General features: G+C 41.5%; 1 pseudogene; it reads right to left on the bottom strand.

The window, feature by feature from the left end:
- Positions 1 to 15,130: 15,130 nt before the first annotated feature.
- Positions 15,131 to 23,907, bottom strand: LOC131403072 (putative methyl-CpG-binding domain protein 3-like 3; annotated as a pseudogene).
- Positions 23,908 to 24,244: the final 337 nt, after the last annotated feature.

Below are 24,244 nucleotides of genomic sequence, written 5' to 3'. Positions count from 1 at the left end.
ATGTGTATCTCTCTCCTGATCTCCTGTACTGTAGCCTCTTTGTTTTATTCACCTTTAAATGCTTGATACTTTTCTTCATGGATCTTGTGTTTACTCCATTTAAGAGTTTTTTAATTCTGCCTCAAACAATGAATATATTTGCTATATTCTAAAGTTTTGTTGTTTTACCTTCTACTTTTAGATCTAAAATCCACTGTGAATTGACTTTTATGTACATTGTGAAGTAGGAGTTCAGTTTCATTTTTTTTTTTTTTTGGCTTAAACAACAGAAATTTATCTTCTCACAGTTATGGAGGTTAGAAATCCAAGATCAAGGTTTTGACAATGTTTGCTCCTTTTGAGGGCCATGAAAGGGAGTGACTCTGCCTTATCCATCTTTCTTAGTTTCTGATGGTTTGCTTCATTTTTTTGTTACAAACATCCAATTAGTTAAGCACTACTGATAAAAGGACTGTTCTCTGTCTACTTCTCTGCAGTGCTGTCTTTGACATAAATCAGAGTTCCATATGTCAGCATGCCTATTTATAGACTCTATTTTCAGTTCCATCTTTTGTATCACAATGCCATGCAGTGTTAATTACTGTAGTTTTGGTAAGTCTTGATACGTGGCAGTGTATACCCTCCAGATTACTTCTTCCTTAAGAACACAATGGAAATTCTTGATCCTCTTCATTTCTTTATAAATTTTATCATCAGATTATCAATTTCTACCCATCATCTTGCCAAGATTTTGTTTTAGATTATTTGGAATCTATAGATCAATGGGAGAAAATTGATGTCTTTAAATAGGTGATCCTACCGATGCATGAAGTGGTATTTCTCTCCATTTATTTATATTTTCTTTAATTTATCAATAGTAATTTGTATTTTGATTTGAACAGGCCTTGCACATCTCTCATTAGATTTAATTCTATTGCACAAAATAAATGTTGTTGATCCAGCCCTTGTCATTGTATGACACATGTCTCTAATGATCTTTATTCTGTAATTTCTATTTGCAATATATATTGGCTCAGCGCTCCCCTCCAAGGCACTAGGAATCAGAGTAGCATTTCATAAATGCCCCACATTTCTTTGAAAGCAATGTGTATTCTCTTACGGATGGTTATAGAGTACACTCCCAGTAACTCAAGCTCATTTTGTTTCGGGATATAGTATCACATTCAGATTTATTTTCTGAAACTTATTTAGGGATAGAGGTGTATTGAAGTCTTATACTACGGTTATAGATCAACAAATTCTTTTTTGGAATTCTGTGATTTTTTTCTTTATATATTTGGGTGTAAGGTAAATAAGTAGATACAGGATTAGGTCTTTTCTTGTGAATTGTTCTTTTTTATGAAGGGGCCTTATTTTTTCATAGCCAAGTATTCCAATACACTAATAAATGATCAAACATTTCTTCTGATAGACCAGGCACTCTTCTAAATTCCTTATGAATATTAACTTACGGAGTACTAAATATAAACTTAACAAGTGTGTACTAGTTTCATCCCCACTTTAGATATGAGAAAACTGGCATGTCACTTGCCTAAGCTCTCTGGCTAGAAAATGGTAGAGCCCAGATTTGAGCTCAGACAGTCGACACCCTTAACCATCAGCCTATTTGTTGAGCACATTCTATATGCCAAGCACTGTTGGAAACACTGGTGTCTGTAGCAATGAATGAAACTCCACTTATGCTATTGGAGCACTTCAGTTCTAATAGGGGAAAGATAGACTATAGAAAAATCAAGAAAACATGTTACTATAAGTGTTATGCAGAAAATGAAAACATTTTAAGACAGTTAAGAGGGAATGGGTTCTTACTATTTTAAAGAGACTAGGAAGGGAAAAAGTCTTAGTTAAGGGGCACTTGAACAGAGACCTTAACGAGTTGGGACTGTGAGTCATAGGAATTTGTGTGGCTAAAGCAGTCTTGTCATGCAAAGCTCCACTACACGGAGGCCAGTGTGATTGGAGTAGATCATGTTGGGGACAGTGAGGGAGTGGTAGAAGATGATATAGTCAGAGACTTCGTGAGTCCTGATCTTGTTGGGTTTTATGGTTCACTATTAGGTCTTTTCCTTCTGCTATCAATGAGTTGGCATATCAGTAGGAATCTCAGCAGGAAACAGAGGACACACTGAGACTAGGAAGATTCAAGTAGAGTTTTCATAAAGGGGCTTCTTGGAGTTGTGGACAGGATGTAAGAAAACCAGAAAAGTTCGTTGGTACCCAGTAAGATGGTAAGTGCAGGGCTCTATTAACACCCCTAAGCCTGAAGGTGTAAGGACAATGAAAAATTATCGAATTATAGAAACAAGAGAGGAGGAAATTGCATTCCAGGAGCTGAGATGAGGTAAGGGGTAGCATCCAGCCCCAGGTTCTCCTGCAAGAAGTAGCCAGGACCAGATGTCACTCTCTTTCATCCTTCTGATTTCATGTCTAGGCTCCCCATTGACCAAACCCAGCCAAAAGCCATAAGGTAAGAAAGCCAGCTGACGTAGTTCATCTTCACTAACTTTCCTGGGTGCAGCAAGATAGAGAAGTGGATCTAGTGGGGCAAATGGAAGATATTCTGAACTGTGCAGCCCTTTTTTGCCTGAGACTCTACTCTTGTCAATCATCTGTGTGGAAAGTTCATACCTCTGCCCAGGACTCCCAACATCTACTGTACTGTCCTAGGTGCAATCCAAGCATTGATACTCCCATGTGTAGTCTAAAATAGTTGCCATTGCAAGTGTTTTTCATGTAAGATGGGTTATGAGGTTCTTGGGCAGTATTGTAAACAATACTTAACCAACAGGTCCTGGTTCCCAGAGGTGGACACTTCTACCAGGAGACAAAGTGAGAGTCCCATTGAACTTTACTACTGCTTATGAGGCCAACAGAATGAAAGAAGTCACTATGGCCTCTGGCACAAGTAATTCATCCAGAGGATATGGGGCTTCTGTTATACAGTGAGGGCAAAGGAGACATTTGGCATTCAGGTAGTCCGGTGGGATGACTTTTGATATTCTTTCCCAAATTATTTTAATAATTAAATGTAACAGCTGTATCCTGTGAAGGGCGTGGTGACCAGGTGTTCAGATGAGTCAGGGATTAGGAACTGGATCCTCCTCCCGGTAAGCCACCCAGACCACCAGAAGTGCTTTCAAGGGTGAGGGCAATCTAAATGGGACATTAAGAGAATTGAGATGGTAAGTATCAATTGCAACACCAAGAAAAGGTGCAGTCAAGAGCTGTCTGTAATTTGTCCCACTGATCTTCCTCTTGTAAGTTTCCCCAGTTAACATGACCAACCAGAATTCTAATGCACTGACTTTAAGAAGCAAGTGCATCTGAGTGGCATAAGTGGTGGACCATAACGGAGACAGTGGTATATTTTCTAGATTCTTCTTTCATGACTAACTCACTTCCTCTTGTAGCTGCAGAAAGTCTTCTAAGGGCTCATCCTGCCAACCTATCTGGGAATTTCCATGGGCCAAATGAAAGGGCCACACCTAAGGTTATGAACAATCCCAATGGCAGCCCACTTCTAATGACTGGTTCATGGCGTGGGGGGGAAGAACAAAGGCCCAATTCCTTTGCCTCAATTTGAGACACCACTGCAGGCCCACCAATGCTCCAGAGCTCCCCTTGGGATCAACTGTTTTCTCCGTTTATAACTTATCACAGTTCAATCTCTTCTTATATCCAATCTCAGTTCTCTCCTTTAGAGATGTTTACCTCAAACAAGTAACAAAAATTTTATGCCAAAGTTTCTTCACCTGTATAATGAGAACAATGAGATTGACTACTTCACAGACTTGTATTAAGGATCAATCAGCTAATAAATGTAAAGCATTTATGAGTCTCCCAGTATATAGGAAACATTATATGTTTCATTTTTTATTGTGAATTAATTAAAATCCATTGTAGGAGTATACTGAGCAAAATAAGCTGCACACACAAAACAGTAAATATTGTATGATTCTATTTGTACGAATTCCGAGAACAGTCAAAAAATAACCTGTGATAGGAAAAACAATCAGAACAGTGGTTGCGTCTAAGCTCAGATTGTGGAGAAGGGGTGAGGAAGGAGCAAGGATTGACCAAAAAGGCACATGGAGGAACTTTATGGGGTGAAGAGAACGTTCTATATCTTGAAAGGCGCTACATAGGTTACATCAGTGTATACAATTGTCAAGATGCATTGAGTTCTACACCTAAGATATATGTGTTGTGCTATGTGTAACATATGTCTCAATTTAAACCAGATTCATTTTCCTAAGTGAAAGAAGCCAGAGACAAAAAGCCATTTATTATAGATTCCATTGTATGCCATTTGGGGAAAGGCAAAACTGTAGGGAAGGACAACAAATCACTGGTTTCCAGGAGCAAAGAGTAAGAGAGGGGATGACTACAAAGGGGCAGCACAAAGGAATTTTGGAGTGATGGAATTGTCCTATCAAGATTGTTCGTGTGTGTATCATGTTCGATCACGACTATGTTGATGGATACACAACTCTATGCATTTGCCAAGACCCATAGAACTGTACAACCCAGAGTGGATATTACTGTAGGTTAAAAACATTAATCCACCAGGTAGTGAAGGGAACATAAAATGGAAAACAATCTATAACAAATGAATCTAAATGTTTTGCAAATGAATAACATAGCCACAATGAAAGCTATGAAAAATAAACCAAATTTACTTTGGAAAACTATGTTTTACCAGATCCTGTAAGCCTGGATCAAAAGAAGTGACCAGAAATCCTGTACTCTAGTTCATAAAAGATGTTTCTCAGAAGGGCATGGGTTAGCAATTCTGAAACTAGTTTATGCATATATTGGACCTGAACAACTAAGTAAATATATTGTTGATGATGAGAGCAAGTGTATCACAGTCAAAGAAAGATGTTAGCTCAGAAGGCCTACAAGAACGACACTCCAGTAATAATGAGAATACCTATCAACCACCCAGAAATTGGTTTCTAAGATACTATTCTAAAGAAAAAGGAGGGAACCAGTGCTCTCTGGAGGAATAGAGGATTCCAGGGCTACACTAAAGGAAATACAACCTGATCCTGAAATATCTCTGAGGGATCTTCTAGTGGAAAATAAAGATTCACAAAAAGAAGCCCCCAAAAACTGCCTAAAAATCCCCCCTCAGGAACTTGAATAACACCTCACTTGTGTATGTGGAGGGGACGAATCTAGGAGACTTAGAAGAGAAAAGCCACTGAAAACTGAATATGGTGCAGAAATTTCAGAGATCACACATGCCAGGAGTTGGAGGTTGGATTTTGGACTTATCTGGAGTGGAATGACCTTGATTTAAAAAAAAAGCTCTGGCTTTCAATTATGACCCTAGAAATGTCACAGCCTGACAGTCAGTGCCACAGACAAAGAGTAAGGACTACATTTTAGGAGTCAGTGCAAAACTGAAATAAATATCTCGTTTTAGGGTATAAAACCCTGCCTTCAGAGGCTCATGGTGATCCATTCGTACTAGAAACCTAACCTTTAGAGGAAGGTAACATGATTAAGAGCTTCTACGAGGTATTGTTCACAAGATCCAGCACACAATAAAACATTACTAGACATGCAGAGCAGCAGGAAAATGCTCTTAATTATGAACATATAAATCAGTAGATGCATACCCAGAGACAATCCAGATACCGGAGTTAGCAGACAAGAACTTCAAAATAACTATGAATAAAAGGAAAGAAACATGGACAATTGTAGAAAATGAAAAACAAACTAGAAATCTTTACAGCCACCAAAGAAAAAGGACATGTTTCTGTCAAAAGAACAATAAGAAGTCTGGAAACTTTTCAAAAGAAACTTTGTAAGCAAGAAGACATGAATGACATCTGACAGCTAAAGGGTTGAATGGGAGGGGAAAAAAACCCTGTCAATTTAAAATTCTTTGACTTAAGAAAAATACTCTTCAAAAATGCAGACAAATTCAAGATATTTTCCAAAGGGGATTTAAAAAAACCAAGCTAAAACAATTAAACAACAGCAGAACTGAACTTCAAGAAACTCGAAAGAGTTTTCAGGCTGAAGGAAAAGAATTACACCCAAAGACATAATGTTAAGCATGATCATCAGCAGGAGACAAAATATACGTAAATATAATGAATAGTGACTGAATAAAACAATCCTGTATACTTTTACAACTTTTATGTAAGTCTAAACGTTTTCAAAATAAAATGCTTTTAAAAAAACATGAAACTGATACCCAAAAACTAGAGATGCTGGATGCCTTTCCAAGGGAATCGCCACTCCACCCCCCAAGACTAGAGATTATGGAGCCCCAGCAAATGGTGCTCACAATCTGCATCGAGCAGCAGATGTGACAGAAGCCCTAGCAAGACACCACCAGTTCCTTCCAAAACTAGAGGCAACTGGACCTCAGACAACAACTATCATCGACAAACACAAATGCTGGTGTTTGAGCAAGCAAGTCCTACATCCCCCCAAAACTAGAAATTATAGGACTCCAGCAAGCACCCTCTAGTCACTTCCAATTCTAGAAATGAAAGCAGCCCCATAAGTCACACACTTAGCTTCTCCTCAACACTAGAGAATGGGAAGGCCCACCCCAGTGACCCACACAGTCTATGCCAGCAATACAGACAAGGGCAGACCCAGAAAGTGTGACTTCTGATCACCCCTAGCACTAGACAAAAGGAAGTATATAAAGACGCCTCGAGAGCCACCTGCCCAAAGATAAGTGGAATCTCATGCAATTATCCCAATCCTCTCCCTGAATTAGAGACAATGGCCCTACATCCAGTGACCCGTCCCTATCACCCCAACATTGAAAAGTGGGGGCCCTGTACAAGCAGCGGTCCTCCAATCTCCAAGCACCAGAGACAACAGGAAGCTCAGCCTCCTACCTCCCAGTTATCCCCAACTTCATGAGGGCTCCAACAAATGATAGAAGATTCAGCAAGTGATCCCCCATATTCCTGGAAGATTAGAGATGTTGGAAACCCTAAAAAGCAACTTACATCCCCCTACACACCAAGAAGAAATAGCCGCAACAAACGCCACACCATTTTCACCTACACAAACCCTCTTGACTCCTAAGACTAGATACGAATATCCCCAGCAAAGAGTAACCCCAGTCTCCCCCTCAGAAAAAAAATGACCAGAGTTTCCCTAGGCAACACACCAGGCTCTCCAATGTAAGTGTCAAACAGATCCTCAGAAAATTCCCTCTCTTCCCATTATCACAAAATACTATCTATAGAAACATCAGCAAGCAGCACTCAACACAAATGAGAGGAGAGCACAATGCAAGTCCCTCCCAACAGGAGACGCTGGCCGCTGTGGTGACTCCTCCCTAATCTCAAACACAAGGAACATTCTGAGCCCCAGCTGGCAGCTCTTCAGCTTCCTCTTGCTGTGTAGATGTCTCTGTCCCCAACTGTATTGGATAGATAGAGCCCCACTCAATCTAATATCCCCTACTCTGGGGACTGTGGAGGACCCAGTCTCAGAATAAGGGACACAGCAGTTGTCCTGACAAGCCACCAAAAACCCCCAAGCTCCCCTTCTACAGAAGGTGACAGGAGCCCAGGAAGCAAACTTTCCTCCAACATTTCCTGTTCCAGCAAACCCCTCTTATCTGTTGCACATCCTGCTGACCTTCAGAATATCCTCTACTGCTAAAAGACTTACTAGGGGCCAAGGAAGTTTGGAGCTGGGGGAGAGGCTGAGAAAGATAGAGTGGGGAGAGGAGCAAGCGTAAAGGCAAAGATGAGACCTTCCATGTTGTCCCAAACACAGCCATGAATTCCAGAAGCCCCAAATATCTCCAATCAAACCAGGTTCTCAGGGGTGAGCTGGAGCAGAAGAAAATGAATTCTGGGCTGCTGAGGAGATGTGGCCTGGAGGAAAGGCAGGTGTGTGGGCTAGCAGCCAAGATAGCCACCAATGGTACTTTCCACCTGTGTTTATGCCCTGTGCAGTCTCCTCCCACATTTGATTAGCCGTGAATTGTCATGAACCCAAGTGATCAATACAGTGCTGCAGAAATGACAGGGTCTCACATCTGAGGCTACATCATAAAACACATTGAAGCTTCCTCCTTGGTCTCTTAGATTGCTCCCTCTCTAGGGGAAGCCATCCACCACATCATGAGGATGCTCAAGTCGCCCTGTGGGGGGGGTCCACGTGGAGAGGAATCAACTTGTCAGTACCAAGTGCTCACCATTCAGTGAGCCACCTGGGAAGATCTTCCAGCCTCAGTCAAATTTTGAACTTTAATGACTATGTATGCTAACATGTTTAGGAGTGAAGTCTGCTGCTGTCTGCAACCTACTTGAAAATGCATTAAACAGAGATGGATTCTTGGGTGATAAATGGATGAAGGTGGCAAAGTAAATATAGTAAAATGTAACTGATGGAATCTAGATGGTGAGCTGTCTTCATTAGGGCTGCCATGCCTAATGTGCCTAATGTGCCCCACCACAGACGGGGTGGCTTAAACAGCAGAAATTTACTTTCTCGTAATTCTGGAGGCTGGAAGTCCAAGATCAAGGTGCTGGAAGGATTGGATTCTCCTGAGTCCTCTCTCCTTGGCTTCCAGATGACCATCCTCTTGTTTCCTCCTTACATGGTCATCCCTCTGTGTATTCTTGCCCCTGGCGTCTCCTGGTCTGTGTGTCCTAATCTCATCTTATAAGGACACTGATCATATTGGATTAGGATCCACCCTAATGGCCCTATTCTATCTCAGTTACTTTCTTTTAAGTCACAACCTCCAAATAAAGTTACAATAAGCGGTACTAGCGATTTGGGCTTCAACACATGACTGTTGAGGGGACAGAATTCTGTCCATAACATGAGTGTTCACTGTACAACTCTTTCAAATTATCTCCATGCCTGAACATTTTTCCTAATAAAGTGGGTGCGGGTGGTGTGCTAAGGCAGGAAATAAAAAATGAATTGTTAACAAAAAAATCATGTTGGAAACCCTAGTTGTTCTGTGGAATAGAGATTATCATAGATTTAAATGTAAATATTAAAGCTGTGAAAGTCCTAGAAAAAAACAAGGAATAAGTATTTTACATATAATCTCAGAGAACAGATGGTCTTTTAAAAGTATAACATAAAACAAGAAACGAAACTAACACTTTTGATTTCCTTTCAAAAAATCTGCATGGCAGCAACGACTAGATACAAAGACAAAACAAGGAAAAGAGGAGAATGTTGGCAACTCATCACAAAAAGCTAATTTATTAATATTAAGGAACTCTTACCAACCAAAAAAAGACTAAGAATCCATTGGAGAAATGGACAAATGGAGAAGAACAGTTCACAGAAAACACAGAACACTCTCAGTACAAGAGAGGATTCTCACCTTCCCCCACCAAAAGAAAAATATGAAGTAAAACACCAAGATTCTTGATTTATTTATCAGATTAGGAACACTTACTGTTTATTTAATATGTTGATGTATTAGGATGTAGAGAAAGTGGCACTCCCATACCACAGTGAAGGCGGGGTGAATTTGAACAACCACCGCCTCCACACACGAGGACCTTGGCAAACAGAGAGACCCCAGCGGAGCCCAGGACTTGGCGGGAAAGAGCCCAACTGTGGCAGTGATATCCGAGAAAGCCGAAACCAGACAGAGAGAGACGAACCCCAACCGCTGAGCCTAGGAGCGGCAGGGAGAGGTGGAGGGAGCCGAGGGGGGCAGAAAGAGCCTAAGAGAAAAGGAAAGAGCCGAAGATGTGAAGACACAGCGGATGCCAGACTGAAGGTTCCGACGCCTGGTTGGAGGAGCCAAGCCCAGCCAAAAAGCAGCGAGAGGAGGCGGAGAGACCCGAGCCCCAGGGCAGCTGGGAAGTGCTGAGAGGTCGTGGGCGGTGGAGAGAGGACAGGCTGGCGGCGCCGCGGAAGGAAGCGGAGGCGAGGACTGCGGAGAATGAAGGCCACCACGCTGGATGGGGCCATGGACTTGGAGCATGGAGCCCGGAGCCTTCCACGCGCCCCAGCTGCCCCGACCGCCCCCCCGGAGGGTCGTGGACCCGGTCCCAGCTGCCCTCCTCCCCGCTCCTCCGGCCCCGCCACTGCCCATGGCGTGGGGTGCTCTGGCCGGACAGCGGCATGTCCTCCTCCCACGACGAGGATGCGCGTGTCCCCACGGCTGCATCCTCCGGACGTGATGGCTGCGTGGAGTCTGGCGCTGATGTCCGCTGCGGGGACTGACCCCTTGGGGTGCAGCCTCTGACCCCTGCTAAGCCCACAGAGTCAGCCCCTGGGGAAGGCTGCTGGGGGCAGTGACCTCTCTGGCTGACCTGGGGTCTGGGAAGAGGCCCCCATCTGAGACCAACGCTGCAATGCGACCTGTGGGCCCTTCCTGACCATCTCCCCACTTCCAACACCAATGCCAGGCTCTCATTCAGGGCTCTTGATTGTGTGAAACAGAAGATTGTTAGAGTGATCGCTCACAGAGCCTCTGGGAGGACAAGGACGGGCTGGAGCCCCGCTGAGGCTGCTTCTATTAGCTGTTGTCCAAATCCATCGTCATCAGAGCGTAGGTCCCACCTCCTGGGTCAGAGTCTGTGTGCGTGTGTCAGCTGCACAGAACAGTTGCCCTGGCTGCAATGGGGAGGCTGCAAATGGCCGTATCTGGCATTTTCTGCTTTTAAATCAGGAAGCTGGTGTTATCTGCCCCCAGGATCATAAAGCGAGAGAAGCCCTCAAACATAGGATAGGGGTTCAGTGGCTGAGAAACCAAGAAGGATAACAGATGTCTACTAGGAGGCCCTGTGCTTTAAGTTTTTTGAGAGGAACCACCGGAGAACACATGTTTCAGCAGCCTTGGGAATTTCTGCTCTAATTGTTTATGTTCAAGTTGCTGCAGTTGGAAAACATGTGTTGTGCTTGGCAGTCTTCAGCTAGGTGGCCACTACCCGTCCCAACCTCTGCCGTTTAGGGCCCTTGGTAAGGGCTCGACCAGTGTTTACATTGAGAAGACCTGGTGCCTAAGCAGAGCTGATCTGACTGGATGGTAGTGAATAAGAAGGGTGACGGGAGACATTGATGTTGGGCCACTGAAGGTGAAAGTGGGACCGGCAAAAGATGGACCAGAGCAACCCAAATACCCATCATCTGATGAAAGTATAAACACAGTGTGATCCATATTTCTGTACATTGTATGTTCTTCAGCCATAAAGATATGAAGGACTCGTGCTACACCATGGATGCACCTTGAGGAACTTCTGCTAAGTGAAAACATCTAGCCAAAGAAGACCACTTATTATATGATTCCATTTACATGAAATGTCAAATATGGGCAAATCTGTACAGACAGGAAGTAAATTTGTGGTTAAGGTTGGAGGTGGGATAAGGAAGTGCAGGGGTAATACTCAATGATTTCTACTTGGTTCTTTTTATAATTTCTATCTCTTTATTGATATTCTCTGTGAATTGAGACACCATTCTCTTTATTTTCCTTGGTTCTTTGTCCCTACTTTCCATTAGCCCTTTGAGCATACATAAGAGAGTTGTTTTAAAGTTCTTGTCTCATAAGTCCAATGCTTGGGCTTCCTCAGGAAAAATTTCTTTCAATTTCCATTGTATCTCATATGAACCAGCTATACTTTCCTGTAGCTTCATATCATTTGTAATTTTGTAGTGGTAACTGGACATTTTGTGTATTACAATGTGGTCGTTGTGACAATCAGAGTCTCCTCCCTCTCCAGGTTTTGCTGTTGTGGCTTTTTATGAGCTGCAATCATCCTTTTGTTTAGTGACTTTTCAAAGTATTTTTGCAAAGACTATGTTCTTTGATGTGTGTAGTCACTTAAATCTCTTTTCAGTTATCTTAACAATCAGCAAGTGATCTGACAGAGATTTCTTTAAATGCAATGATCCAAAAGAACACATTTAAAAAAAAGAAAAAGTTAAAATCTCTCCAACCTTTGCAGCTGGGGCTCCTGCAGCTCTTCCTTAGACTTCACCCCCTACCTGTATGGAGCCCACAAATCTGCCAGAGGTGCAGGCCCAGGGCCTCTCAGGTCTTTTCTGAGCACACGTCCAGTCCTGGGCATGCACATTGCAGTCCCGCTTCCCTGGTATAAGCAGTGGACCTTCTCAGCTTTCATCCCCAAAAAACTTTCTCCTCAGATCTCTCCTTGCCAGATTTTTATGTCTCTCTCCTGCCCCGGCCATCATCCCTTGCATGGGCATCTACCAGTAGCATAGACCTTTAAATCTTTCATCAGACAATGACACCACTTGGAGTCCATCTAGCCTGAGGGTTATAAATACCTGTCAACTTCTGCACTGTTCCCTCAGGGCCCAAAAAGACAGATCACTACCACCCAGTCACAGAATCACCACATTTTAAGAAGCAGGTTAGTATTTGTCTCCTGGCATGAGGAAGCCATACAAGGAATCTTGGCTCCCATCTTCAAATCCTCTGTTGTACCAGAGAATGGCAGTGGGTAGGCATTAACCAAAAACACCACAATGCTTTCTTACCCAAATTCAGCCACATTTTCTTTCATTAATCACTCCTCTGGATGCTATAAGGTTTTTATTATATTTCAGAGTTCTGAAACACTCGATTCTGTCAGTTTTGTCCAACTGAACAGTGGCTTCAGTGGAGACACTGGTTCTGTGATTACATTAGTTTGCCGTTTTTGTTAACAGAACTAGGGAAATGTTTTGATATGTCACCTTTGTCCTTTTTCTCCTTCATGTTTATTTGGTTTCGTGGTTGGTTCTCAAAAATTCTTTTATTTTGTAAAATTTCTCTTTCATATGAATTTAAGAATCACCATCACGATTTCAAAAAAAAATATGATTTTTAAGTTTATTACATTGAATCAAGTACTTTTGAGGCAAACAACTCCTCCAATATTGTTGGTGAAAACAACTCCTCTGATATTGTTACCATTCATATCTGCCTGAGCCAGCTCCCAACCTCAAATTGAGGGTAGAGGATGTAGTCGGTTGAATAACATCTCCCAAAGATTCAAGCTCACCCGGAACCTCAGAATGTGACCTTATTTGGAAACAGGGTCTTTGCAGATGTGATTAAAGATCCGCAGATGAACTCATCCTGGATTTTGGGTGGGCCCTCAATTCAATGACTAGTGTCCTTATAAGAAGAGGAGAGGACACAGAGACGTGGAGGGAAGAAGATCACGTGAAAGACGTAGGCAAAGATTGGAGATCTGCTGCCACAAGACAGGGAAGCAGGAACCACCAGGACCTGGAAGAGGTGAGGGAGGATTCTCTGCTGTTGATAAACTGTGATTCAATTGTAGGGATCCCTTTTGTTCTCACTCAAACCCTCAAAACCTAATAGTGCCTTGTCTTAAAAATTCTGATTATCATGTGGCTTATCATATGGATGTCCTGAAAATCGTGGACCACACCCGATGCCATAATTTAAATTTCTCAGTTCTGCAATTATCACATGTGAACACCTTCATTTTTCAATGTAACTCATTGAAATCATGGTATACATATAAGAATTCGTCAAAAATAATTTAAAGGTATGGGAGAGAAAACCCAACCACAGTTAACTTGAAATAATTTAACAGAATATATGAGGGAAGAAAAGATCCAATGAGGGAAGAAATCAGCTCATGGTAACGAGAATCGAGGAGTAGATTGTGACCAAGTGCAGAAAGGCAGCATACAAATGAGGCGGGAGGTCTTGTCCTGACTGCCCCCGTGCCAACACCTATTGTGCTCTCCTCCCAAGTGGCCTCAGACCCTGTCAGTGGCTCCTACACTGTGGCCTCACTGAGCCCAGAACTCCAGGTCTGTCAGGTAAGAACACCGTGTATACCCAGCTCCACCTCCTGTTCCATAAAGGGTCCTGTGCCTGGATCCTGTTGGACCAGAGAGGGCCATTTGACACCCCAATCCCATGACATTTTGGGGGTTTGGAATATGCAGATTAGCTCACACTGAGGAATCAGAACACCCTAGTCCTAGGGAGGAGTCAACCCCACACCACAGCTGTGGGCTCTGGCAGGGAGCCATCGCTGTGTTAAATCCAGAGGCCATTGTCAGGAGGCACAAGTCACAACTGTCCACCTCCACTCACTCTCTGCCCTTCTATTTTGCAGTCACTCATTTACCCTCAGAAATAGGCTTCCTTCCCCATGACTGCTAAGACTACTCTATCAAAGGTCTTCAAGAAAGTCCAGAAAATTCCAGATCCTTCCAAAACCACATCAGTCCTTTTCCCTCCTTACCCAGTAAAAGAGTCCTACCATCTCACTTCTGTAACTTGACCCTTTTTTCCACCAAATATTGGTCATGACATGTTTATTGAATAATTATGGTGTGCCCTATTCTGTGAACAGGTGGACAAGTTTCCTTGACTGAGGACCTAGTGTCAAGGTGAAGGCAGCAAGCCTGCTGCCAAGATTCTCTCAGTGCTAAATGCTCCCAAACAACATTTTCCTTGTAAGAATCTAAGGTGAACTCTATTTTAAAAAATCACCGAGGTGATTTTAAGTAACAGATAAGGCTGTAACAGGTAGTCTAAGGGCTAATTAAATTATATGAAAATGTCTTGTATATGAGTTAACATTTGGCAAAAAAAAGATACAGATTATGTTAAATTGAGTTATAAAAGCAAGCTTAGTAAAGTAAGACATTTATGGAATCAAATTAATTTAACGTTAAACAACATTAAATCTCTTTACAATAGGTATCATCTTTTCCCGATTGCAAGTATTCTAAAAATATATAACTAAAAATACTAAACGATCCCTTAGGCCAAAGTACCTTTAATATAAAAGTGAATAAGAATCATGGTAAGCAGAAATTGCAGTATACTAGGACTAGTAAAGATCTTCTTTCCTGTCACATGAAACCCGATCTCTCACCCACACAACTGTCTACTCTTCACATTTATGTCTCTCAAAAGAGTTTAATAAAGTACAATTATAAAATGACAAAGCATCACAGTCCAGAGCAAGAAGCGAGGTTGACATTAAATGAGGTGAATGAAACTGGGGGCTGTTCATGGGGAACACTTCTTGGCTTCTTCAGCATGAACTTCTCCTATTTTCCATCAGGTCTCAGAACATCCGTCTTGGCTCCTTGCTCTCTGGGCCTCCCTGGCAAACCTCTCTGCCCTCAGGGCCTCAGCCAGTCTCTCCCTTGCTTATTTCACTCTCTGACTCTGTCTGTGAATGTCTCCATAAGTTACAAGTTGTGTTTAGTGTGGCTGTGGGAGACAGAGACCCACTCCTGAAATCACCTCTTCCCAGTCAGAAGACAGTGTGGCAGTGGGCTTGAGGCTGGGGTCTACAGACGCAGCACCAGCACAACCCAGGTATTCACCTGGACCACCTGGTGCAATTGTACTTAAGGTATTTGTGATATCAAACGTGCTTAAAAGTCCTCCTTCACTGTTGCAGGCCTGGAGACCCTGCATTCTCCTGTATGCACAGACTTACTGGTGCTCCTGCAAGGTCTCCTCTCGTTGACTGTAACTGACCTCATTGCCAGGGTGGGAAGTCATCCTTGTAACTGGCCTCTTGAAAATTCAGCTGGTGAGTCTTCTAGGAAGTGCAGACCTTTCATGATGTCTCCGCTTTGTCTTGGCTAAATGGACCTGTTTTTTCTTCTCTGAAGTCTGGGGCATCATATTTCTTTTGAGCTTTCCCCTTTGAAAACAAAATGAAATGTTAAATTTGAATAAAATGGGGGATGCAGACTACCAGCCATGGAGAATGTTCTCACTCCATTTGGATCTTCCACCCTCTTGTATCTTGGAGAAATATTTCTCAAACTGCCTTGTGCATCACAATCATCTGGAGGGTTGTTAAAACACAGATTGCTGGACCTCAACCCAAGTAGGCCTGGGGATGGCTAAGAATTTGGATTTCTAAGTGTTCCTGGATGTTGCTGATGCTACTGGCACAGGCACCACACACTGAGAACGAGATCCTGGGACATCAAACTGATATGAGTCAAGGACAGAAAGGACTATGAAAACTGGATGATTCTGTTCCCAGAGCATAGGAATTTAGTGTCTCATCTCTAATGAAATCACGTTCCTCTTAGCAATTTGATGCTCACTTCATTTGCACACCCAAGTCCCATCTTCACTCAAATATCCTCCTGTTCATAAGTAAATAACACACACACGCCATATTCCCATCACATAATTCTATGCACTGTAAAAAACCATTTTTCCTCCCCTGACACTTTCTTTCTCCTCCTACTCCTCCCTGTTAATCTGGGCTCCACAATCTGACTTAACACAATTGACGCTTCTTAGAAGTCAATCCTGCTCTCACATTTGTTGCACATCCACACCCTCTTCTAGGTCAGCCCATCCATTTCCCTGGCTTCACATACCATTAATGAACTAGAAATGCCCATAGAATCAGCACAGATCTGGCTTCAACCTTGAGACAAAAAATACCCATCTGCCCACTCACAACATCAGTGATAACTTGATGACCAGTGCGCAGTGAGCTGGTCCCAAGTTGAACCAACCAATTCTGCAAATAATCATCCATATCTCAGCGTCCCCTAATCTCGCTTGTTTGTACTGATATTCTGTCTACACCTGAGTGTCATTCTGGACACCCTGCCACCACACACTCATATATCAATGAACCATCCATCCACCCTCCTGAATCCACCTAAAGATTCTCCACTTTTGAATAATTCTTGAGCACCTTTCAGATTTCCTACAAAATACCATTTCAACAGAGTGACCTTTCCTGATCCAGCCACCAAAATTAATATCACATTTTCTCTGTTTATTTTTTAAATTTTAATAGTATGTGTATTATCATCTACTTCTCTTATAGTGTTTTTCTCACTAAATTGGATACTCCATGAAGTGAAGACTAATGTGGACTGTAATGTTTTACACTGCCGTATTCACTCATTGCTTTGCCCTTACAAGGTACTCATTATATTTACGGAAAGAAATTATTCAAACTCCAAAAAAAATTTCTAAAATTTTCAAACAAATTCACTGAACTACAGTTATACAAGGATATAATCTGTTTTGTGGTATACTGCAATCAATTATCACTAAGATTGCAAATCCTTTCTGTCTGTAATCCATTATAAGACTCTAGGCACAATAATCTATTTAAAATGTAAACCTAATCAGTGCACCTTTCCTTTACAATCTCTCATTTCTCTCTTCAGATAGTTTTTGAAAGTGAAGTCATAAATCTCACTTCATCTCTGTTGTCCTGCCATAATTATTAATACCATCTCTGGGGCCAGTGCAGTGGCCCAAGTGGTTACGTGCACTTGCTCCGCTGCAGTTGCCCAGGGTTTGCCGGTGTGGATCCCAGGCACGCACTGATGCACTGCTTAGCAAACCATGCTGTGGCGGCGTCCCGTATAAAGTGGAGGAAGATGGGCACAGATGTTAGCCCAGGGCTAGTCTTCCTCAGCAAAAAATAAATAAATAAATAAATAGAGGAGGCTTGGCAGATGTTAACCCAGGGCTTATCTCCTCTCACACACACACACAAAAATACCATCCCTTTCGTTCTCCAACATGTCCCAGATTGGAGGGAAAACTATTTGTGTGTCCCATTTATAGAACACCCATTATATGCCAAGTTATGTACTAAAACCCATGATCCAGAATTTAACTTAAAAAGTCACTTACCCTGTTTATTTTAATCTTGGTGAGAGGAATAAGTTAATAGAGAGACGGATGAATGTCTAATATAGTGTTAGGTATAATTAGATCCTGTAATAAACAGTAAGGGCTACACAGAGATAGAGAGACCGAGGGAGGGATGGAAGAAGAAGAGTAAGGAGGGATAAAGGGGAAAGAAATTACCTACAATTATTTCATTTATTTATTTACCTTGTGAGGAAGATTAGCCCTGAGCTAACATCCATGCCAGTCCTCCTCTTTTTTTTTTTTTTTTTTTTGCTGAGAAAGGCTGGCCCTGTACTATCATCTGTGCCCATCTTCCTCAACTTTATATGGGACGCTGCCCCCGCATGGCCTGACAAGTGGAGCCTTGGTGCGCGTCCGGGATCCGAACCCCAGCCACCAGGAGCAGAGCGTGAGCACTTTACTGCTACGCCACAGGGGCTGGCCCACCTATAATTAGATGATTCACAGATTAGGGAAGGACTAACTGATGAGGTGATATTTGAGCACAGAACTGAATATTTTTTTAAAAAGACCAATCACATTGTGGGTAAAATATTTTCCAGAGATGGGAACAACGTAAACAGTGCAGGGCTGAATACTACGTCCACTTCCCAGTGATATTGTTGGTTAAAAACAAAACAAAACAAATGTTTGGCCTATTATCCCAAGAAAACTCCCTATACAGAAAAGTACAATACCGTGAACATCACTTAACAAACCTTAACACCTAGGAAACAACTTTCAATAAGGTATCTTCTTGTTTTAAGAGCTACTGCCTGCTCACTTATAGAGGTTTCACAGAAGGACAAAGTGTACAATCAGACACTCTTGCTGTCCATATGGATTCCACACTCACCAGAATAGGCTGGCTTGGAAAACAGGCCGATGCAGGTTCCTCCATGGCTTCAGATTTGTCCTGCTCACACCACTCCTGATGTGCAGACAGCCTGTGGAATGCTGGAAAATGCAAGGACTTCTGCCTCTGATTCCCCTTTTATTGAGGAAGGGAGTGGATAATCCAATCAGTGTATAATCCAGGGGAGACATCCTGTCTCTTATCAATGGGATTTGAGAGATTCCTAAAGCTTTATACCTAAAAATAAATGTTGGGTTATTGACACTGTCAGCTACTGTTGGTACGAAAACATTTAATACAATTGTGTGGCGTGGTGGTATTTGCAGTTTCTATCAACATTTTAATGTTTCCTTTTTCGTCCACTAATGATACCTTTGTAAAAATAGGAATGGAAGTTCATATGTACAAAAATGTCCATACCACTTATGTTTTAATAGGAAAAAATAGAGACTGTGTAAACGTTTATCAATAAAAGAATGCCCAAAATATTTATTAACATGTCTCTAGAATACATCATACAACCATTAACAAGAAATTAGTATTTAGTGCATTTACATCTCGTGTAATTACCAGTAAACTTGTAATTATTTCAACCGTCTTACTCTTTCCCTTCCCTTTGACCTGAATAATTAATGTTCCTTTACTCTCTTTACTTCATTGATGTTGATTTAACTCTTATCATTCCATTATTTCCTCTATAAACTTATTACTTGGAATCATATAGAAATCTTTAATTTCACTAATGGTTAAATCCTGAATCCTTAATACAGTCTAATATGAATAATTACTTTTACCATCTCCCCCAAATGCTAATACCTTCAACACTTTCAGTTCTATTTTTAACATTCCTGACATTTGTATTACTGTTTTCATACATTTTATTCTACGTATATTTTAATCTCCATGAGAGATTTCTAGAATTACTTCACAAAATGAAATTCATTTATATTTATTTATAAATTACCCTTTCCTTTCCTCTTCAGTCCTTCCTGTATTCCTGGTTTTCAAGCTGGGTTAATTTTCCTTTGGATGTGATAACTCACTGCAGTATTTTGTCTAATTCAAGGCTGCTAACAGAGAAAAGTTTCACTTTAAGTTTTTCTAGGACATCTTTATTTGGGGCACTATTGCTGCTGGGTGTAGAATTCTGGTTTGACATGAGATTTCTTTTAGCATTTTAAAAATGCTGCTCTGTTGATGTCTATCTTATTTTCTTTATAGTTAGAAATCACCATTTGGCATTTTTCTTGCTTATTTGGCCTCTGTCGTCCTTAAAATACTTTACATTAACTTTGGATTTTAGACCATAGTTTAGTCCATCAATATTTCCTGTGTAGTCACTCTGCTTAGGGAATGTTGAATTAATTGAATCTGTGGATTGATGTCTTTCATCAACTTGGAACATGCTTGTGTATTTTCACTCCTGATATCAATTCCTTCCCACATTCTCTCCACTCTCATTTTAATCACACCCTATGTGTCTTCTAATTCTACCCTGAATTTTCCAATGTCATTTGCCCTATGGTTTTCTTGGGAGATTTGCTCTTGAACTGTCTTCCATTTTAGTAAACCAGCCTTTTGCTGGAGTCAATTCCTTCTTAATTACTTAAATTCTTAATTTCAGTTCTAACGTAAACACAATATATTGCTTTAATTTATAAAAAAAAGAGATAGCCGAGCAGTTTGACAATGAGAAAATGATTTCCTTTTGATGCTATAAAGCTCAAATAGATGGGAGAAAATTATATATGGGATCATATTAATATATATGAGGAGCCAGTATTCATGAAAATTGACCAGCAAGACAGAGGGGGTGGAAAACCTGAGTATCTTGTTCTTTGTACTGTTGTGGACTACATTTTGAAATGATAATATTTAGATTTCTTGGGTTAAAGATAAATGTTATAATATCCGGTTTCATCTGTTTGTATTTACTTACTTTAATATGTGTTCTGGAAAATTTAAATAACATAGGTCACGTTGTGATATCTCTGTTGGTCTTGTTTGGATAGAGCCATGATGTGATGGTTAATTTTAGCTGTCAACTTGACTAGACTCAGGGGTCCCAGATAGACTGTGAAGCATTATTGCTGGGTGTGTCTGTGAGAATGTTTCTGGAAGACATTATCATTTGATTCCATGGTCTACATAAACAAACCCACCCTCACTAGTGTGGGTGGGCATCATCTAATCTGTTGAGGCCTCAATAGAACAAAAAGCAAAGAATGGCTGAATCCCTTGTCTCTTCCTGACCTGGGATGTCCATCTTTTCCTGTACTTGGACATCAGAAGTCCTGGTTCTCAGGCCTTCAGAATTTGACTGAATTATATCACTGGATTTTCTGGTTCTCCAGCTTGCAGATGGCATCTTGTGGGACTTCTCATCCTCCATAACATTGTGAGCCAATTCTTACAATAAATCTCCATTTCTATATGTTTATATATATTCTATGGTTCTATTTCTCTAGAGAATCCTGACTAATACACATGGATAACAAACTGCATATTAAGTGCACATGGAGGAAATTTTCCGAGTCATAGGAGGCTCCCCCAATCCCCAGGAGTAAGCAACTCATCCCCTCCTGGCAGCAGGCATGAGCACGTGCACACACACACACACACACACACACACACACACACACAAGAAATTTGAAAATGCGCTCAAGCTCAAACTCTCACTCTCTGCCTTATTGTTCATCACAGCAGTGATTTCTACATGGCACGTTATACGTCCTTTGCCATTTATTATCTCTTTCCTCCCACTAAGACTAAATCAAACAGGGGCAGTGAGTCTGTTTAGTTATTTTGTAGATCACAGGTTTTACACCAGAGCTTTGCATGTAGTAAGTGCTCTAAAAATAGAATGACCAAATAGTTTTCCCTCCAAACTGCAACATATCAGGGAATGAAAAGGGTGAAAATATGAAAATATGAAAATAATTATGATAAGACAAAAGGAGAAATATGTGCTGAAGACAGAAATGGAGGATTTAAAAGTTAAGATGAATCGATCACTTTTGCATTTTAAACAGATCATTGTGACTAGACTCTCATGATTGGATTCCGAGGATAAAGGATTTGGAATCTTAAGCTACTCCTGCTAATTTATTGCAATGTAGAACCTGAAGGTGGTATCTTTGTACAAGAGTAGTTAAGTGGAGTGGCCGGCCCCATGGCTTAGTGGTTAAGTGTGTGTGCTCTGCTGCTGGTGACTGTGGTTCGGAACCCCAGGTGGGCTTCTCCAGCCATGCTAAGGCCGGGTCCCACATACAGCAACTAGAAGGATGTGCAACTACGACACACAACTATCTGCTGGGGCTTTGGGGAAAAAAAGGAGGAGGTCTGGCAATAGATGTTAGCTCACAGCCGATCTTCCTCAGCAAAAAGAGGAGGATTAGCATGGATGTTTGCTCAGGGCTGATCTTCCTCGAGGGAAAAAATAGAGTAGCTAAGTGGATGGATTTAAAATATTTCACAAAGCAATGTTTTAGTGTTTGAATTTTATATGTATATGAATATAATTTATATATTGTACACATAATACATATGAGCCTTTTTTGTGTGCAAAGCCATATGTGAACATTATTGTGGGAAAATTTGGAAAATCCACATTAGTCTTGTCTTCATGGAATATCTAATTTAGTGAGAAAGAACTAAATCTTGAAAGAAATAAATAATAATGCACAGATAACTAAAATAAAAAAAATCAACAAAGAGGAAAAATGGAGTTTTGTAATTTAGGTTACTGCAGCAGGAGTGTTCATTGTCTGGAAGTGATATTTTGTATGAGGTCTGAAAGATGAGTAGAAATAAATCAGAAGTGGATAACCTGTAGGTAGATTCAGAAGGGTGGATGGATGGTTCATTGATATGTGAGTGTGGGGTGGCAGGGTGTCCAGAGTGACACCCAGGGGTAGACAGGTTATTACCAAAAAGAAGTGAGTTTGGGGACACTGAGAGAGAAGCCAATTATTTGGGTAAGTGACTTGTTCAAATTGGGACCTGGTCATTGTGAGTTGAGTCATCACTGACGTGGTGAATGGGCAGGTAGATAAATGGGTCTGGGGTTCAGAGTTAGGTCTCTGTTGATTCTTTGGACATGTTTGGCTCATTAAGGGTATTTGAAGCCAGGGAAATGGATGGGGTTGCCCCAGAAGGAGGGTGCAGATGGGGAACAGGTGTCATAGCAGGGTTGACTTCTGAAGCATCAGTCATTGTGGGGTGGTCATAAAGAGAAGCCTGGAAGTTGCTCGGGAAGTTTAGACAGGCAAGAGCAGGACAGTGTAGGGTGGTGGATCCCAAGGACAAAGAGGCTTTTAAAAGGACATTGGAGTCCGCAATCTCATGTGCTACTGCAGAGCATGTCAGAAAAATCATGAAAAGTCCCCAGTGGATTAGTAAGAGACATGGCTTGTGAGGTTAGCAGGAGAAGCATCCACAGAATGGGGATGGGATTGGGTGGGCACTGTGGAAACAGAGGCATTAGGATATATGTGACCTTTTCACAATGGATCCCTGGCAGGAGGAGGAGAGGGGTGGCGTGGAGGGTGAGGACTATTAGGAATGCTGGCTGAGAGATTGGTTTGTAGATTGTAGAGATTTGTGCATATTTGAAACTTGAGGGATGATTCCAGTAGGGAAGTTATGGAAAGCACAACAAATATTGAGGGCATAATGTCATTGAAATGGAAGGATAAGATAAAAATCAGAGTGGTTTCAACCAAAAAATCAATTTCTTTGGATATAACAACAGAAAAGTTGTGATAAATGGATTCCTTATGAGGAATATTTGTAGATCTGATGACTAGAAAGTGAAATAGTTCTTGTCCGGTGGTTAACAATTTATCTGTGAAATATGGAGGAGGTCGGAATATAAAGATTTATGGAACTCAAGAAATGGAAAGAAATGAGCAGAGCATTCAGGAAGCATTAGAGGAATGCATATAGATCCATTGGTTGCTCTTGATTCTCTGTTGGGATCCACAAGCTACTGGCGCATTCTCTGTTCAGTGCAAGTGTCAACATGGCATGGCAGGTATTTGAAATCATCTGAAGTGTGCAGGGTGGATATGATGGCAATAAAGATTCTGGGAGTATGGTCAGTGGATGATTGAAATGATGGACTGTGAATCTGAGATTACTAGAAAGGATTATGAGAAGAAAAGAAAGAGAGGCTTGTGAAGATATTCCTACTGGAGTAATCTAGTTTATTGAAGAATGGTTATTTAGAGTGGATTTCTTTGTGTAAAAACTGGAAATGTGGAAATTTGTGGTGGGAATATGGTGTTTGTGAATTACTGATTTGTGAGCAGGAGAATTTTGGGTGAAGGTAGGATCGGGGTGTGGAAGTGAATGACTAAGGATGGAGTAGTGAATAATTTCATTAGAGGTGAGGTACTGAAAGGAGCTCTGGAGTCCTTGGAACTCTGTGTCCCAATAACAGTGGGCTGTGGGGCACAAGCATGTGTGTATTTGACCATGACAGAGAGAGGAGGAGAAGAACGTCCTGAAGCAAGATGGCGGAAGAAAGTTGGTTTGGATTTGACACTGGCTAATGACCTTGAGCTTTCTGTCCTTGTCTCACATCAGCTTGATGATTTCACTGAATCCTGTTCTCCACGTATGGTCCCTGTACCAGCAGCTCAACATCACCTCTTAGAAATGAAAATTCTCCATTCCTTCCCCAGACCTACTTGAGTTGAGTTCCAACAATCTGAGATTTAAAAACCCTCCAATGATTGTGATGCATAGTGTGATTTGAGACACATGTC

The sequence above is a fragment of the Diceros bicornis genome, unplaced genomic scaffold (genome assembly GCF_020826845.1).
Source record: "Diceros bicornis minor isolate mBicDic1 unplaced genomic scaffold, mDicBic1.mat.cur scaffold_54_ctg1, whole genome shotgun sequence".
Taxonomy (NCBI): domain Eukaryota; kingdom Metazoa; phylum Chordata; class Mammalia; order Perissodactyla; family Rhinocerotidae; genus Diceros; species Diceros bicornis.
The sequence above is the reverse complement of the archived record's forward strand: the minus strand, read 5'-3'. Positions and strand labels throughout refer to the sequence as shown.